Here is a 20,665-nt window from a genome sequence, read left to right as displayed (position 1 = left end):
AACGCCGGCCCTCCCTTTCCAGCGGCCCCAACCCCCTTTTTTTTTTTTTTTATTGTGTTTTGTTAATTGTAACCACTGCACATTCACACTAAAAACACACAGTATGAAGGGAGTTCCGTGGATTTACTTCTGCTCTACTTTTGCAGTTTAACCACTTCAGGTTGAAGGTAAGGTAAGGTAAGGTAAGGTACTTTATTGGTCATTATACAGTGAATGTACAACGAAATTTTGTTCTCTGCATTTAACCCATCCATCGATGCCACTGAGGCATTCCGTATGGAGCAGTGGGCAGCTGCGGGGAGCGCCCGGGGACCCATCTCCAGATGTGGAGTCAGGTTAATGGTCAGAATCACCTGACTGGAGGATTGACCTATGGTGCATGTTATCGGTTGACGGGGGAAACCGGAGATCCCGGAGGAAACCCATCCAGACACGGGGAGGAACATGCAAACTCCACACAGAAAGGCCCGCACGGTTCGGGGATTGAACCTGGGACCTTCTTGCTGTGAGGCAAGAGCGCTAACCACTCAGCCACCGTGCTGCTATTTTAAGTTAACAGCAGTAAAAGGAAAATCAAGTGTTTAATGGTTGCAGGGAGAAGTCCATGTTCCAATTTCTACATCTTACAACGATATCGGCTTTTAAAGTATTAGAAGCGTGGTTCTTTTCTTCTGTGTGTAATTTTCCAACATTACAATAAAAATTGAACCTGCAAATGGGTTTAAAATACAAGAGTTCTCCAGTCTGCTCTATATTCTTGGTATTGCCATAATTAAATGCTTCAACTAAAGAAGTAAGTGACCAAAGGAATCAGAGGCAGTTTAGTATTGCAGTGAGTCCCCGTGTGTGAGGAGGGCTCCAGATCTCCGACAGTGTGTGTGTGTTGTGGGGTCATAAGTGTAATCGTTCCTCTGCTGCAGATGTCACTTCCATAGCTATGCTGGGAGGAGAGACTTAGGAGAGAAAACACCCTTATCCCACGGTAAACAAGCAGTCTATTTAAAGAGGGGAGCTAAAGCGAGTGGATTGAGACGGGTGTGAGTGACTCATCTCGAAGGTGTTTTCACAGAGAAAGTAATGTGTAGGTACCGGAATATTACCTACCTAAAGTCGGGTAAAAAAATGAGTATATGCACAAAATGGGTTTCCTTTTTGACATATTTGAACAAGCAGCAATGCCTTCAAACTAATGCCGACTCTGCCGAGCCACACGAGTGTTGCTTCACACTTGTTCTATTTTCAGATCTACACGATATTCATGTCACTACTGTCACCTCGCGGTTTCAATGAAACATTTGGTTCTTCCTGAAACAGCACCGATCAGGAGGCACAGTCGAACAATGCATGGAGTTTATTTTGCAGTGTGAATGAAATATAATTGAAATAAAAGCAGATTATAATGCTTCTAAGCCACGTCTATCTGCATGAGTCCATGCTTTTTTTAAATTTTTGTTGCGTTGCCATCATTCCAACATCTAAAAAGTTCTCTGGAGGCAGCAGCGGCAGGATTGTGGACACGGCTTCAATTCTTCCACCGTCAAAAAGGAGCAATCATCCACCATTTGCCAATTTGTCCAGGTCTGTCTGCCCCGAAGAATCACCAGAAGAAAAACTCACGTTTCTTCTGCAGGTTACTCTGAACGCTCGTGATCGGCCCATTTGCAGCTTTCAGCCGAACGAGATTTCTATGATGGAGCACATATCGGAGTACATCCTTTAGTTTTCTTCGTAATTATTTGTTTTCACTTTCTCTGACCAAACTTTAATGCTGTGCAACTGAAAACAGCTTTACTTGCTTTACCCAACGATACACAGATTCACCCATATGACTGTCATCTGCAATAACTGCAGGTGAGTGTCTCCCGCTAGTTTGAAGGACGTAATTATGGCCTGACAGACAGACAATGATAGCGAGCCGGTGAAACCCTGACAGAGGAGCGTGTGACAGTCTGACGAGTTGAAACGCATTCATTGTTCTTACGACAGATCTGTTGGCAGGAGCTTCTGACGCCGCCGTCGATGACTCTGGGCCATTAGCTGTCTTTTGGTTTTAGTAGCTTTGATATTCAAGCTCTGAGGTTCACTTTTTTGAGGCTCGCTTTATTGTCGAACTGTCAAATTCAGAAGGATTTCACAGAAACGTTCAGCTTGTCACCGCAGTCATGGTTGTGACTGATGACATGTTACTACACAAAATATGCATGAATTGTCCAAAAATCTGTCATTTCCGTGTAAACGGACACTGAAAATGCAACGCAATTTTCCTTTTTCACTCGGAAATGTCATGTAAACTCAGTCTCACATTCAAATTCACACCTGTGTCTGGGCAGTGGGCGGAGCCTAACCCAGCCGGAACCGGAGTTTTAACAACGACACCGAAACAGAATTTGTAAGAATAATGAACTTGTCACTGCATCCAAAATATCCTCTCGGCACATTTTGTTCACACAGTAATGAGTCTGTGACAGATAACATCAGCTCGGGAAACAAAAATTTTATTTGGTAAACAATCTTTTTTTCTCTCTCTCTCTCTCTCATTTTGGAACAGTCCAATTATTTCATTCTGTCTTGGCAAAAACATTGATTAATTCTCCGAACCCTGTTTAAGATTTTGCCCGAGGGTCTAAAAAATGACTTTAATCCTCTTCCTCTCTTTGAAAAGCAAAACAAAGGGACTGATTTGCAGCCTTTGAGACGTGAGCCCTCCTAATCAACAACACAGTCCAGTAAATATTCTGGCCTTTTGATAACAGCCACACACGTCTTCCCTCGGCAGGAAAAAAAAAAAAAACAATAAAGCGCTCCAGTTGTTTGATCAAAATGATTGGTCGGAGCACATGTACGCCCACAATTATTTCAGCCAAGGTTAGGAACTGAGAGGAGTGGGAGATTTTTTTTTTTCCTGCGGTCTCTGCAGCAGGCGTTTGTTTTAGTGTCATCTCGGAACTGTAATTTCTCCACTGTGCTGGAAACGATCGGATTAACCGTACACACTTGTTATCTCTGGTCTGCCTAAATTCCAGTGTAATTATTCACACTGAGGAGACGAGCCGCAAAATAAAAAACCTGCGCGTTGGCGCTTTCGAAGGCCGCCCTTATCACCCCGCTCAAAACCGGCTGGAGCGGCAAAACGGGGGGGGGGGGGGACTTCTTCCCGGCGTCGCCCCCGAAATGAAAGGGAAGGGATTTAAGCCGTCGTCACAATTAGAGAGAGACACTGAGCCGAGTTTGGCTCAATTGCCCGAAGTTATTAGCTCACGGTAATTAAGTTTGCATTATTCTCTCCGACATCAAAATGATTTGGGCTTCGCCTCTCTGTCATTGAGGGCCGGGCGTCAGCCGGCCTGACTCGTGCAGATACCCATGAGCCGACCCCGGCGAGGGTTTGAAGACGCCGAGACACGAGGCGGGGAGGGGGGCAACGCAGAGGCGCAGAAAGCGAAAACCTTGTCCGTGACTTCAAAGGTCTATCTGGGTCTCAGAGGGAGGAGAGTGCGGGATTTGGTAGGTAGGACAACTTCAAGAAGGGGCAGATGGGAAAAAAAAAAAAAAAAAAGAAGCATGTTTGCTGGCTTCATATACCAGAAAGACTTTATTTTTTAAAATGTTTTCAAAGCCCCCCAAGGACGCAGAGAAACTGAGGTCACCCAAGGCAACGAAAACACGAGACCGGCGCTAAACAGGAAGCTACACAGATGGGCCGATAAAGGACGGAGCAGCAGACTGACATATCGCACCGGGAGATAGGGCTCGACGAGATGTAGGTGGAAACAACAGGAACAATCAGGTGGAGACACGAGGAGGGCGGAACGCCGGCGCACCGGAGACGAGAAGAGAAGAGAAAACATGAAGAGAGAGCCGGATACCGCGGCTGACAGACGTCTGGCCTAATTATGACAAGAACTCAATCCAGCCACTGTTCATTTCTGATTTTGACTCTTTCATTCATTCATTTTCTGCCGCTGGTCCCTTTCGGGGTCGCGGGTGGCTGGAGCCGATCCCAGCTGCTGTGGGCGAAGGCGGGGTACACCCTGGACAGGTCGCCAGTCTGTCGCAGGGCTGACATATAGAGACAGACAACCATTCACTCACGCATTCATACCTAGGGGCAATTTTAGGGTGACCAATTAACCTACCATGCATGTTTTTGGACCGTGGGAGGAAGCCGGAGTACCCGGAGGGAACCCACACACACACGGGGAGAACATGCAAACTCCACACAGAAAGGCCCCAAGCCCCGGCTGGTATTTGAACCCAGGACCTTCTTGCTGAGGCAAGAGCGCTAACCACCGCGCCACCGTGCGGCCCTGATTTTGACTCTTTTTCCTCGTATTTGGAGTTCCACCTTTATTAACACTGCTCACGTTAATCAGGCTCCGTAACGTGTTGCTTCGTTTCTCTACATTCTACCGATATAACAACGCCATCAACAAGGCTGAACAGTCCCAGAGACCAGCGCCTCACGCAACACTGCTTCCAATCGTTTCTCTGAGTTATCGACTATCTTCTTCTTTCTAAGGAAGAAATCTATTCTTCACGCGAGTTCGCCCCAATGTTAATTCAGAGCAGCAGCATCTGTTGGATTTGTTGCCAAATACTCATATCTATTCATTAGATGCATAGTACGAAGGCAGCGGTGTTTACACTGTTTGAAAATACAGACATGCACAGATCCAAACACAGATAAACACACATTTATAGGTAAGACATGCGGCTCGAACACATAACTGTTAAACATGAATCATATGAAAACAGGAAGTTAAATAGCAGGAAATCCTGTGGATGAAAGAAAGAGAAAAGAACACGGCCATGGCTGTCCTACTATAAATGCCTCCATAAGTGCAGTCTGTCTTCTCCATTCAAATAACATATCAATAATATATGAATACAAAGTTATGTAAGTGTAACCTAAAGGCTTGACTGAGGATTGCGGTGAATTGCAGTTATTCTTTGAATCTGGACTTCTAAGGCCTTGTTTGCACGACGAAGTTCAAGTGAAAACCTTTGTGTTTTTGGGGTCCGTTTCACCACAACGGTGTTCAGACCCACTGAAAATTTTTCAAAAACACTCTGGTTCTTACATAACTTTTCTAAAACACTGATACTTGGCACCACAGCCAGTAAATTGTTCTTCTGCATATGCATGAGTAGATAGTTACGAAAAAACTACTTTTAAAAAAATGAGTAAATCAAGAACGATTTGTCCTGTGCCTTGGAAGTGTGATATTTAGCCTCGAAATACAAGGTTCCTGCAATCTTATTTCATTTTTCTGCCTCCGCAAGCTGCTGTTTTCTTGCAGATTAATTATAAAAAAAATTACACAAATTAGTTTTTATAAATCATTTAGTAAGAGAGTTTATTTTGTATTTTTTACAAACTAATTAAAACACCCTTTCTCTTTAGGTCAGAAGTCTGAGTTTCTGATATCATATGAAAATATTTGCAATAGGTATAAATGCTTATATATGTGGTCAATGCCTTTGGTGTTTAGAAGAACTTCCAAAAATCATTACTTTTTTGTATCAACAGCATTTTAATTTTTTTTATATCTCTTGAAAGATTTTTTTACAATTGGAAGGACTTGTGAATACAGAGCATGGAGCTACAAGGTTTTTGTAGGTTTTTAATTTTTCCATTCAAACTCAAAGGGAAAGGTTACCTGAACACGTAAGCGTTATTTCAAACCGTTTCTTCAGCAGTAGTGATGTCAAACATGGGCTTGTGGTTCAGTGAAATGTCCACAGGGTTTCTTCGTTAACGACCGAATGAACGGTTGATTTACGGCCCCTTTCATTACGCTTCTGCCGCTTTGCAATCACAGTATTCCAACTGACCAGCAGGACAGTCTCTCCTAAATGTTAGACACGCCATAAAGGCGGGGAGCGAGGCCATCCATTCGCTGGCGGTAAAGGCCGATGATGAGCGAACTCCAGAAGTTGGCAGGACTCTTTGTAATTGAAACAGCAGCACTATGGGTAAAGCCGACAGCACCAGCTTAGATGAGCTCTGGTGATTAGGCTCCAGATTTTTTTTCCAGGAGAAAAAAAAAAAAAAAAAAAAAAAAAGCATAAATGACAATGAGATGCAGTTGATCCAAACATATCCGATGATGATGGGCAATTAGCGGCCAAATGGCTGCAAGGATACTTCTGGTTATTTGCTCTGCATTTGGCTCCAGACTGACTCTGTATTTCTGCACGTCCACAAAAAAAGGACAGCACTCTGACAGCTGTCATTATTTCCTTTATGAGCTGAAACTAAAGATACTTTTCAGAGGTTTTCAGTGCAGCTTTCAGCACTTTTCGCTCTCATTGAATGACAGCAAATGTTAATGTTATAGTAGTGTATACAAGCTTCCCCCTGCTGGAAGTGAACTCATAAATAAAACGAAATGACACGGTGCAGCGCTGGAGATAGCTGGAAAGATTGGTGGGAGACATCTGAGCTGCGGAGGTATTTCTGAAATCGTGTATTTTTACCTTTAAACATGATGACTTAAGTCAAAGTGAGGGGATATTGATGCTAAAAAAAAAAAAAAAAAAAGCCCAAACAAACAACACAATCACGGGCTCCATACCTTCAGAGTGTTCTATAATTCAGCGCCTCGCTCTTACTACTGCGTAAACCTTTTCCTGACAGCGACGACGGCATAAAGCGTATAAGTCTCGCGAAAAACAAACAAGCACCGGCGCAGGAACATATGTACTGTAAAATGCACTGGAGCCGCCGCTCGCTGTCAGAGCGAGCGGCGAGAAGCTCGCCGAGAAGACGGCGAAAATAAACACAGCTTTCCCCTTCTCACAACTCTGGTAAAAGCTCATAGCCTTTTATTAATTCAGTGGCCTTTACTGCATTTTTGGAAGACTCTGGGCTCGCTTGTCAGTGGATCTCCGGGTATAAATAAATTAAAAGCTGTTGCAACTGGAGCTCCGGACTCTGATGGCTGCAACAATGTAGCCTGGATTTTCTTTTTTTCCCTTCTGCTTAAGCAGTGACCTTTGCTCCTATTTCTTCACAAGGATACACATGTCTCTTCAAACACCTGATTGTGCTCTGCGCTTTTATCAAAACCGAGTGACGAAATTCAGCTGCAGTTTACTGCCAGGCATTTGCATACAGTAAAATAGAAATGCATACCGGACGCAGCATGAGTTCATAAATTCAGGCTTAATGAGAACATACTTCTGCTGGCCCAAAGGTTAAAGCAGCAGGCATCTGGGGAAGTTAACGAACACCTCACTTATTACCCACCTTTGAGGTGCCCTTGAGCAAGGAACATAATCCTGCTGAGTGGTTGAGGCTGCGGTTTCACCGGGAGACTCCCGAGTGTGCCTGCATGGAGCTGTTAGGCATGGCGGTGACCGAGAACAAGCTCTCAGCAAGTCTGGTTGAATAGTTGGAATGTGGGACGTGTAATTAATATCCTGTTTTTTGCTGCTCGGTTGTGTAATTTTCTTGTCCCTCCACTTGAACAAAATGTTCTTTTTGGAAAGATTTTTCTCGCCACATTGTTCTCTTTTAAGCAAATAATATTACGGATGTCATTCCTCCTGTCAAACATTGAGATGTTTTCAATTGCCTTGTTTCATATTTGCTATCTCAGGTCAGCAACACCTGAATCCTTTACCATGATATCTTTTTTTTAACATCTCTCTGCAAATGTGGAGACGTGTGTGTGTGTGTGTGTGTGTGTGTGTGTGTGTGTGTGTGTACATCTCACAGCTTGTTGGAACAATGCATCACTCTGGCTGAAAAGTGATGAAATTAAAGCAAAGGTTTCATGCGCAGCTGCAGGCTTTCAGTCTTTCGCAGAATGAAACAAATAAACATGAGAAGAAGCGATGTGTCTCCTACAAACGCTTTCCAAAATGCCCTGAAGAGATTTGTTTTTATCTTGGAAAAGATTTTGAACGGTGTGATCACATTACTTCGAGGCAGCTGTTGTCTTTAATTAGTGTCATGTGTGTCGTTATCCATCCATACATTTAACTTTTAAAACAGTTTTCTCCAAATTCAGGTTGACTGAAGCCAGTTCCAGCTGACGGTGGGAGAAAACAGCGTCATAAGAACTCCTAAACAGGACCTGAACGGGGTCTCTGCTCAGGAAATGTCAAGCATGGTTTTTGCAAAGTGCTTTGGATGCGTCTCTAAACATTTCTAATTTTAAATGACAAATAAATATTGCATTTAGTTCAGTTTATCAGACAACAGAATTCAATGCAGAACAAACCACAGCTAACATACCAGCTTATCATATATCAGCTAAACAGATGGAGTTTTCCACTAGAGAGAATAATTTTCTCTTTAATTCTGGTATTAAAAGGTCAAGATCTTATGTTTGAGAGTCTACGGAGACCATTTATCATTTGGTTTACTTACTTATCACAGCATTAAAATATTTAATCTTCCTCGCTGACTGGTGCAATTTAGATGAAGCATTTCCCACATGAAGAGAATAAGGACCTTTTTAACAGATTAATCATAAACAAAATATAGAGATGCTGTGTCAAGCCTGAAGACCATTTATTTTATGATCTTTTTTTTTTTTTGTGTGTGTGAAAGGCTGATTTATGTTTCAGGGCTGTTCTGCTGCATTTGGCACAGCGAAGCTCGAATCTTTGCCGGGGAACAGCGGAATCTCTGAACTATCGAGGGATGCTGGAGCGAAACACACTGCCCGGAGTGGGAAAGCTCGGCGGCTCGGTCACAGGTCACAGCTCCTGACCCGCAACACGCAGCTGAAAGCCAAGAACGGCGCAGAACAAAACACTAGACTATTCAGAAGTGGCCCTCCGAGAAACCCGAGCCGGTCAAAACATCAATGGGGGGAAAAATCCTGACACATCCAGTTTGGAGGAGGCACCCTTCAAAATCCAGGACTGATGGAGACCTTCAAAGCCACTTGACTGCAGTGACTGCGAGGCATCAATCATTCTTATCCATGCTATATTCATTTCTGATTTTCACATCAAACGTAAACAGCGACGGCAGCAGATTTCATTCCGGCTTGGGGGAAAAAAATAAAATAAAATTAACAGAAGGCCGAAAGGTGAATTTTATTTCCCTCCGTTTCTTTTTCAACATTATTCTTCGCTGAAAACAAGCGTGACCCGCGATGCATTTTCATCACCACAACAAAGCAACAAAACAATGTCATTGAAGCAGACGTTTTAACAGAATGCCCTCAGGAATATAAAGTCTGAGCAAATTCCTGTCAATTATTTATAAAATTATGCTCTGAAATTGGTCATGAATTACATTACTAACCAGTGATGGGAAAATATTATATACTTGTTGTGCTATTTATCTAATAAATACTTCTAACACCACTGGTTGTGGCAGTAACAGTTTACTCAGAGCAGCCTGTGGTTAACATTACTGACGAATTCAGCTTGCTTGCATCCAACTTACCTATTTAAGAGACATTTGCTTCTGTTTTCTAGCTTTTTTCTCACTGACAGCATGCAGTTAAAACTAAAAGACCTACTGAGCATCTTATTGCTGAGTTTAATCGTTTATTGTTGCTTATTGTTACTATTGTTTCTCTTATTTATTTTAATGTGTCGTCTTTTCTTTAGAAAGAATGAACAGAAGAAGTACTTCATTGCATAGTATAGCTACCCGTTTTGCTGTGCATCTGATAATAAAACTCTTGAATGTTGAGCTACTTCAGTAACGGCCAATTACCTCCAACAGATCAGAATGGGTGTTTACTAAGGATGTGCAGGAGTAGTTGGCTACACTATTTTAAGTGAAAACAGAAATTTATTGCATTTTGGGTGTCCGTTCACACAAAAACCGCACTCAAGTGATGAATCTGTAGAAAAATCTGAAAGCAGTTCCCAGGGTGCAACTTTTTGAATGTCTCCAGTGAATGATCATACAATAATTCTACTACAGAACAGAGGGGTTTCTCTATTTTCAAACAGCAGTAGCATACAGATCAGAACTGAACCACGGCAGCGTTAGCCAGAAACGTTCCGATCCACCCGGTCCGAGAAGATAACGCCGCAGGGTATGCTTGCATTTAACTTTGCTGAAGGTAAAATCTTCAGAAAATGAACAGAAAACACAACATTTTAAAACAGTGGCACAAACGATGTATTTGTGGGACAATCTGAAAGTACCTAATGAAATTGTGTTACATTTTTTCCCTTTTTTTAGAGTAGTAAACTTGTGATAAACATTGAAAAAAAGAAATTAGCAGCCAGACACATCTCTAGTGTGTACTACAATTTTACTACCTGAAGTCCTTTGAGCCGGACTTAATGATTCAGATGAGTCAGAGCCACAGAGTGCTGACAGCTCATCCAACATGTTACAACAACAGCACCATATTAGTTATCTGCACATTAATACACTAAAGACACAGATTGAGAGACACAAAAGTAACCTCTACTTACTTTCTCAATCAGCTGACTACTTCTTGAAGCTTTCAGTTTTGCAGAAGTGCTCCATACATGGCATGAGCTCTTGTTTGACATTAATTTTATTTGCCTACAAACCAAAAGCTGATAAAAATGTTCCTGCAGGACCAGAAAAGCATTGGATTGCCTTGATTATATAAGGACATTAAATTCTCACACAGGTCCATCTGCAGGTTTTGGGCATCACGTGAGATAAAATCGATGCTACGTGAACAATGTCCTTGATTTGAATACATTTACCTTCCTGTTGCAGCAAAGCCAACATTAAGCCAATCAGCTCTCGGATGCTGTAACAAGCCCGACATCCAACACTGACAGAATCATCTTTCTCTTTTCAAAATCCCGTCGGTGTTTGCACTTATTTTGTGAAATCAATTTGAAATTGTCTCAGAGACACTTCAAAGCAGTGTCAGAGGTCATCTTCACAACAACATCTCGAAAGTTTGGAGCTTTTTAAGGCTTATTTTGGTGGTTTAACCGATTCTGGCTCCAGTGCCCCCTCATGGTACGATGAAATACAGTTTCAGATCGAGACTGCCTCAATTCTGAAAACATCCCAAACACAAGTATTCCTGGAACAGTGAATGTCTTCAGGACACTTTAAATCAGGATCGGCCAAGTGATGGAAATAAACATTTATTTAAACATAATGACTTTTTAACATAAAATCTATGCATGTCTCAAACATTAAAGTTCAAAGTCTGAACAGATCAGCCTGTTGAGTGTTGTGGGTTGTGTGAATAAAACATTTTAACCTGAAACCAGCAGATCCGTGACATGCAGACATGCCGCAGCAGTCGGAGACGGCCGCTAGATCCTCCTGCTGCGGCTCAGAGCAACCGGGCAGATTAGTGGATCGCTTGTTTTCTCTCTACTTCTGTCAAAAATCCCTTTTGTTATTCACCTCAGCCTCCGCCTCGCTTCACCTGCTGTCTCCCTGGCTCGCAGTGACTTGGCTGAATTAGTCAAATAAAGCAGAGAAACAAAGCGGACGACTCTCGCCGACTGCCGTTTGAGCGAGTCGTGCCGAGGCCAGAACGCTGTGATCTTTTAATGCCGCCGCTCGGCGTCCGAACGCCGCTCTGCATCTGGCCTTCGGTTGTGATGATACCGTAACGTGTATTGATTACGGCCTGCTTCCTCCTCTGCCGAGACAAGGCTACTCATGAGCCGACAGTGTCGAGATTTATTTGATTTGTGTTGTTATTCTGGCAATTCTTCAATATTACTGTCTGAGAGTTTCCAACAATGGAGGAGGAAGGAGGGGCGGCGGGTAATGATAACAGGATCACATCTTAATCTGTTGAAAGACATTTGGCAGAAGCACAAAAGGGTCTCTTACTCTTTAACAGTTCATTTGATATGGCTGAAAATCCCCTCCGGCGCTCAGAAGCTGACAATATGAACCCTCAACATCACAGTCGCAGCTTCATTTCACAGTCAAAGTGAGACGAGAATCTGACCAAAAAAACCTCCTAATGTGCGCTGACTGAGCGCTCGCCGAGCTCCGCCTGGATTCCTTCACAGATGTTTGCCTGAACCCTCGCACTTTCTCATCCCGCCGAATGAAAAGTGCTGAGAGAGAATCCGGCTTTAAGTCGTGTCGAGCGCTCGCCATTGTTCCCGTGAATAATACGAGCCTCGCTCCTTCCTGATCTCAAGGGCAAAACGCAATTCCGACACGTATTTATTAGCGCAGCTCATTGTGGGGGGACACGTCTCCGAGGACTGTTGTTTCGCTTGAAGCCAGAGGAGCGATGAGTACATGATTGTCCTGTATTGTAAAAGGCTGCGGTTACTTTGGCAACATGAGGAGATGCAGCCGAGGACACGGACTCGCATCTTTGGTGGATATTTGCCTACAGTGTGCCGCCCCGTCCACCTGCACATTATTCATCATTCATCATATTATCATTGCTATATTGAAGTTGGTCAATATAAGCAAATTGTGATGATCTTACTTGACCTGAAAAAAAAAAAAAAACTTACAATATTATGTGTGATGTTAGATAATTTCCTAAAACATTGAGAATTACACTATCAGAATATTGTTTCCAATCGCACTGGGAAGCGATTACACTATTTACAGGACCTGATCCGCGGCTGGCGGCGATTATTCTCAGCTCGTCATAACGTGAACTGGGGCTGTGTAAACTCGCACACAGGTGCGCCGACACAAAAGACGCCGAGGCGCTTGTTGCCGAGAGCGGATTGGACCAACGCGGGGGCAGATCGCTCACCGAGGCAGCGGGAAGCTTTTGCCCCTCAAATGTAATCTGACGGGGCATCATGTGTGTTACGTTCCCACCACTCATTAGATTATTAAAAAAAACTGAACATTTTCAAAAAGTTGTAACACAAGGTAAAGCCCAGTTTCCACATAAAGTTTTCCATAAATATGCAAGGCTTTTTAATCAATACTTCCTGCTGTCAAATCACTTCGGTTTATTAGTAATAAATCTGCAAACGATGTTTATTTCTTGCTGTGTTGGCTGACAAAATGTGCCATTTGTGGAACTAGTTTTGAGTGCACAACAGTTCATCATGCACTCATTCAGTTAAGTACATAATCAGCGTAATCTGAGGATCAGTGTATCGCAGCCCCATTTAAATCAGGCCCTCTCAGCTGGACAAGGGGAGCATTGATCAGGCCTTGGAATGCGTCCAGACAGCATGTATACTCCACGGATGTCTCCTTTAATCCGCGAGTATCATAACACTCTGCCTGCAGCTTTCGCTGCAGTTTGTGCACATCTGTGACGCCCCGGGGGGATTTACACAAACGATCCTGCGGCGGATCCCCGAGCTGCTGCCCCCCCCCCGCGGTGCGCCCATCACCACCTCTGTCCGGGTGGTCCACCTCCCGGGGGAGAGGTGTCCTGCACGCCGGGGTCTGGCAGAAAGACAGCTGCCCGACCTTCCTGTACGAACACACGCTCCGGGCTGCGGATCCTTCATCACAGGGTTTCCCCCCGGCAGGGTATCGACGACCCTGACCTTGTTCGGACCGAGCGGAGCTGCGAGTCTGAGCTGGAAATACTCGTCCACTCTGAACCGCCTGTTTATAGCTGCTCAGCCGAGCCTCTCAGCTGTGACTCCTTCCCCCGCCTGATGAAAGCGGAGCCACGCCACGCTTGTTGGAGGAGCTCGCCTTCAGCACCTGGCTGTCACTTCGCTGATGACTCTCTCCTCCCAGCGCTCGGAGCTTAAGATGTCTTACAGTCTTTCTCCTTTGAGGCACACGGGGAAATCATAGTCACTCAGCAGAAGAAGCTGAAGAAGACAATAAAACTCGGAGACACTTGAACCCGACACGATGAGAGCTCGAGAGCTAACCGGGACGTTGTCCACTTCCAACCTGTCCGAGCCCCTTCCCGCTGTAATCTCGCCGTCTTATCTGTAACGTAGCGGCGCTCAGCCGCCGGCTCTTCCTCCTCAACCAGTTGTCTGCTTCCTCTCCAGATGGCACGGGCTCAGTCGGTGAATCTCATCCTGTCATCGTCTTCCCAGTCGTCTCCCAGATGGCTGGACTTTCCTCACCCGAGAACATTAAGAGACAAAGTAGCTTTATTTTGTAGTCGTCAGCCGGTTTGATCTTCCAGTGACACCCAGACAGCAGCTTTTTGCAGACCGATCCAAGTTTTAAGTCAAAAGTGTAGGTCTGTCTCACTGTGATGAATACTCAGACCTTTATTTTGTGAACTTCAAACTTCAACTGCTTATGGTTTTTATTTTTTTTTCCAATCCAAACCTTGCAGAGAAAAATCTTGTGGTTGAGTGCAAAGATACACTGAATCCACTGACTTCAAACATCACTGAGCATTAATTTTAATTGGGGAAAACTCCAGCAGTAAGTTTGAACTACACTTATAACTGGATATATCAGGTGAACGTATGATATACCACGATCTTGAGTATTGAGATAACTGTATGAGCTGCAATAAATACAAATATGTAGATATTCTCAATGACTTCTGGCCTTGATGTTCTCCCTTCCAAAAACAGTGCTCTTTGTTCATCCCTGTGATTTAGGCCAGGCATAGTTTGTTTTTTTTGTTTGTTTTAAATCTTAAGAGGTTATAGGTACACCTATTCCATCCTTTTTGTGTTTTCTGTGATGACTCCATCAGAAACATCCAGGAATGCCATCAACTACAGTCGAGTTTGTTCACTGCAGTTCGATATGAAAGTGAACCAAACTCACTGGTAAGAAGCTTAAAACCACACAGGGTACTACCACACTTCACTAAGACACAAAAAGCTATCTATTCAGTTTAATAATGCAGTGGTTTCCAACAACAAATTCACATTATAAACTATTTCTACTGGGAAAATTACTCCCGAAGCACTGAAGTGTTTTTATTTTTACAAAAATAAATTACCTACATTAAAAAAACCGTGAATCCAATTTTCAGATAAACAAAACACGTGTTTCAAATTTAAGATATTTATACGGGGATATATTTGTTCTCAACTACATTTACAGTTACATGTGTGTTGGGAGCGTTTCAAGGAACCTCGTGTTTGTACATGAAGTCATCTTTCTTCAGCAAGGGACGAAAAAAAAAAAAATAACACCACATAAATAATACATTGTTCTGAGATGTTGCAGAGCACTCAGTGAAAGGAGGAAAGCAAACGCGACATATTAGAAACATTACAGTTTGTTCCTGGTCTCGCTCGGCTCTCTCACGACATGGAGACTGTTTTCACACGTCTGCTGCTTCGAGAGGCTTCAAGTCAGAGTTATGATGCCAAACAAGACCGAGTAAAATAGTCCGGCGATACAGCAGCGATAAATTATGGCCCAATCTGCTGCTGCACGGCGTTCATGCACAGGGGCTCTTCCTGCTTCTCACAGCATCTTAGATTAATCAATACGCCATCAGAGCCAGCACATGTGTCAGTGTGCAGAGCTTACATAAGACGGGAAAAAAAAAAAAAAATCACTGAGCCACCGTTCTCAGCTTTGTGTCCAGATTCTGTTTGCAGTGGAGGCCATGTTGAGATAAATGATCGGACTCGGTTAAAGGAACGTTATTAGAAGTTTTCCAAAAAAAATTACAATTCAAAAGCACTTTAATCACATCTCGGGATTTTTTTTTTCTATTCAAAGTAAATGTAGTAGATACATTTACATTTATTTGTTCCAATTTTGTTTTTACTTCCAACGTGACAAACCATGTTTGACTAAAACACTTGGAATAACTAACTTTAGCTCGGGGGTCTTTGCTCATGGCTACACGTTTAGCATTGAGCCGTTACCAAAGGCTGGAATTGCTTCAGTGATGCAGATTCTTTGTTTGCTGCAGATTTTACAAGCAGCCCTGCTCTTATCCGCTTTTCCATCCCACATTTGTTTTGTTTTTTTTTAACTGAAACTTTCTATCCACAGGCCAAACAACACGCTCTCATCTCTTTCATCGTCACATCACAACCTGCGACTGTTCTTAGCTGCTGTCCACACAGAGGCATGTTATCAGATGCCTCGGTGCCGCAACGGCCAACGGGATGCACCGGGAAACAAGACATCGGCTCGCAAAGCGATAACAGGATGTGGCTCTGAACAAAGTACGGATGCTTCTGTATGATCAGAATGTGGGAGCTAAAAGGAACCACATTTTTTAAACTGTTCCTCAAACCTGTTTTATGCATTTGAAGCCTTTTAAAGATTTGCAGTTGAAATATAAGTCGCTTTGCTTGGAGCAAAGGGAGAGCTAGAGGTCAGCGTTGAGCATCCAAACACTTTATTAAGGCTCGTCATGACCTTTTAAACCTTTAACCAAGATATGTGGAGGCAGATCTTGTGGCGTCATTGCTGTGATGAACGGCGACCGGGTGGTCTGATAACCTGAGGACCTCTGATCCAAAGTGCTTCTCTGACCTTGAGGCCACGATAAATGAACGCTTTTACTCGAAAACATACAACAAGAAAGACACTTTTTATTACTTATGGATGCCATGGATGAGAATCGTATCTCCTCATATTATACACGAGAAAAGCACATGTATTGAAAGAGTTGAAGCTTTTATGCCCTTACACGCTCGACTGCTCAAAACTTGTGAATTAAAACTGTTCACATTGTTTGTTTAGCAAACTGTATGACACATATATGCCTGCTCTGAGTATTTAAACATTTGTCTGGATTTCCAGAGTTTGAGATGGATGCAGGGAGCTGCACTCCTCCTAATGAATGCAGTTTCATTTACATGCTATAAAAGCTCATATTCGCTGGTTTATTGCGGCATTTGGTGCTTTCTCGGCGGCTGAAGCGAATGGCGGAACACGCTGCGCGAGATAGATTTGCTCAGTGACCCTGTTCGTAAAGCTAATGCTCATTACTAGCTAATGTGAAACTTTGAAGTTCCCCAGATGGTGCTGCTAGTTATTATTCATGCTCAGTGTTCAGGCTTCATGACCTGTAAATAATATTCTAAACTGTGTTGTTTTCAAAGCTGAATATGTACATATGGGAGCCATGATTTTTTTTTTTTTTTTTTTTAATTTCCAAGCAAGTTGCATTGCTCTTTTAAATACACAGAGTGCGGCAGCCATGCAAATGGTGTTTTCCATTTCACAACCTCATTTATGTCGACGCTTGTGACAGTAAATTGAATGACTTTAATTATTCCATGTCGGACTGTGGCAGAAATCTGCACTCACAAAACAACGCCGAGCAAACACCAGAGCACTTCCGCATTAATAAACTAAATGCACCAGCAAGCAGGAAAAGGAGGTTTATAAAAGAGGGAGGGATGGATGAATGAGGGAAGCTTAAGTTGGTGGGAAACAAAAAGAAATTTTTGGACAGTGTCCATTAATTTCAACGATCATGATTTCCAATTAATGCATGTAAGGAAGCAAAACAAGATCCAGAAACAACTTCCTGGTTCACAAGGGGCTTAAAAAACTTTGTTTATGCATTTTCATTTCAGGGCAGTTTCACATTTACACAACAACGTTTTGAAAACGATGTCCGTTTACACGGAAACGGCAGAAACGCTGAAGACGATGCAGTTTTCATGATGGGCCACTAGAGGGTGCTGTTTGTTTTGGTAATGAAACTGAACAACTTGCTTTTCGAAAAGTTACACCTTAGGAGAAGCTTTCAAAAAGTTGCAATTCCGTAGTTTCAGGCAGAGTTGTCACGTAAACGGACCTCAAAACGCAACGAAAGAGGTTAAGCTGTGTAAACAGGCCCTGAGATTCAAGGTTTGGTCAACAATTACGACCATACAAAGCACATATTTTTAATAAATGTGAGTCCTGTGCAAAGGAGAGACTTCAAATTCAGTAAAAATCTGATTTGCTGATTTGATTTAAAAAAAAAATGGAAAAATATAAATGGAGTTAATAAAATTCTACTTCAGATGTGAACAGGACTCAGTTCGTGCCCTGAAGTAACCCAGTAAGAAGGAGCGATAAGAGGTTTAACCATGCTATGCATGCCGCTATATTCATGGCGTTTCTTCGCTCATGATCGCCTCAGCCTTGGGTTTTGTTTCATTCGCCTGATTGAAATAGGAATTGGAGTTGAATCTGAGACCTACCTGCTCGATATGCCAGCGAAATTTAAATAGCGCAGGAATGCACGCTGGGATTTTTCTGGGACGGATAAAGGTTGAGAGTCAGCACTTATTCTTATCATGGCTCGTTGGTCATGCCATCCTCTAGCACCTTGGATCTTGTCTGGCCTGTTAAATGGATTACTGATAAGTCAGTTATATTTTGGGTGGTGTATTTAGCTTATCACTCACAGCAAATTTGAGCTGTTGAATTCCTCTGCACAGTAATTTGGATGAATAAAAGGCTCTCTTTAGTATGCTGCTGTAGTCATGGTGGCTATTAGAGTAGCTTTACACCTCAGGAATCAGAAAGAGAGCCGCTGATCCTGAGTGATCTTGCACAGGCCTCTGCTACCAGCACAATGATTCATCCTTTTATAGGATATATTCATGTAAAGGATAACATTTGAAGGCATAAATCCACTTCCAGTGATCTTAAAACGACCATATTTTCTGCAAAGACCAATCCTCTATACTTCAGCTTCAGTTTAGTTTCATCTACCTCAGTGAATTTTTCTACATTTTCTACAAATTGCCAGATTCTTTACAAGAGATTGCTTTCCTGACCTAATTGAATTTAACTTAAGTTGGTTTCACATTCATTAGTGACAACAGACCGTAATAACACAATAGGTTATTTCACATTTTGAAAATGCAGCAGTCATGCTTCAAAAGCTCAACCTGTTGTCAATATGGTGTACACTTGCTGATGAATCAACGTCTGGCTTTGTAATAAGCAATGAGAAACAAAATGCTTAATGGCACCAAAGAAAAACATGAATGTAGTCTGAATGTGGAGATGTGAAACAATGGAGAATCTATGGTATTCTCCAAGAATAATAAGAGGCATTATAGTTTTGCCAAAACATTTTAATGCAGGAAATTGTTTTAAATAACTTGCAAAGGAGTGTATAAAATATCTTGATGCTGTTGCAGGGATTCAAAACTTCCTTACAAGTCACAGGATCTGGCAAATGTCAATTCAATTTGGAACATGTCTGAACAATCTGAAATGCAATGCATTTTTCCTCCTGTAAAAATGTTGCCAGATCTTACTCCATTTCCAGCACAAACAACGAAAACTGTCCACTACTCAACTCTTACCCCCGGATCCCACAGCACGCGTTTTGGGAGCGTTCGGCCGCGTTGCGCTGTGTCGCGTCGCGCAAATACGTTGCCATTGTAGTGGTTGGGAGCAGTTCCACATCCAGCGTTCGCTCGCGTGCGTCACCGACGCGACCGGCGCGCTCAGCCGCGTCCGGGATAAAAATACGCGTCCCACCTATTTTTGGCCGCGGCCGCACGCGAGCGCATCAAGCTCCGCTGTTTGGATAACTCCAAACAGGAAAGAGAACTGAAACAACTTCTGTGTTTTCAAAATTAAATAATTTGAAACGTTTACATTTTTGGTTATTGTCAGAGATGTTTACTGAAGTATCTTTGTATAATCTTCAGTACTTATATTGTGCCAGGTCACAAGTTTTGGTTAGTCATGCATAGTCATACATCTATTTGTAACAATATTGTTTTATATTATGCATTTTGTCATAAATAAAGCTCATTACAAATATCCAAAAAACTGAAGATGTGCATATTTTGATATTAGAATACACTTGTGGAGTTAAAAAAATAGCATATGGTTTGTTTTCCATGTAGTGGTAATGTTTGTCCCCTGAATACAGTTCGTTTGTGTACTTATTTTATTGTGAAAGGGTAATGAAGATAAACGCGCAGCACAGATGGAGTGGGTCGGGTCTGTGTTTACTTCCGGATGCGCAGCTAAACTATCGCCATGGATGAAGACAGACTCGTCGTGGAAGTTGAGAAACTGTTTGGCAAAAAAACGACGAATGATTGAGTTGTTGTTGTTGTTCCGGCTTTTAGTACTCTCAGCATATTGCGGGATCTTGAACATCTCGCGCATGCGCTTCACAATGTTTCTGCGCTCTGCTCTGACGGAGCAGAGCGCAGGAGAACGCGTGCAGTGAGCGCTGACGCGCGCACACAGAAACAGACGTGAATGCGCAGCGGCGCACCGCAGGTAGACGCGTGCTGTGGGATCAAGGGGTTACTTTTAAGAATAAAAACACGGCATCAGCGCACAACTGTGCCAAATAATCGAAGACAAAAGGCAACACAAACAGGCTCCCTACAAACAGAGCAACCAGTCAACAGCCAACACAGACTGCCTTCTCAACCACTGGATCATTGCAATTGCAAAAAAAATTAAAATAAAAAAAGCATGAGCAAACAAACATCTAAATCCAGCTACTATTTGGAGCCCAGCATGTTAAAAAAAAAAAAAAGCCCAATCGGTTAGAAACCTGTCTAATCTGGCAACACTGGTCACAGTGACTGTTAAGATTTATGAAAACAAACTTTTTCAAAAAATTAACAGGTCCAACAGTTTATGACGGTACTATTATCAGTCCGGCCCAATCAAAATGAAATTGGACTGCATGTGGCCACTGAACTAAAATGTGTTTCACATCCTTGTACTCCATTTTGTTGTCAGAAATTACAAAGCTGCAGAAATGAGCTTCCGGCTGTCAGTCTGGACCTCATCCTGCAGCTTCAGCACTTTCTTGACCAGCTCAGCTCTCCCAACACCGGACAGCAATAAAGATGATTCCACTGGGGACAGAACCCACATTCACACGAACAAGAGTCT

This window comes from Salarias fasciatus, chromosome 4 (genome assembly GCF_902148845.1).
Source record: "Salarias fasciatus chromosome 4, fSalaFa1.1, whole genome shotgun sequence".
In the NCBI taxonomy this organism is placed as follows: Eukaryota; Metazoa; Chordata; class Actinopteri; order Blenniiformes; family Blenniidae; genus Salarias; species Salarias fasciatus.
This window is presented reverse-complemented; position numbering follows the sequence as displayed.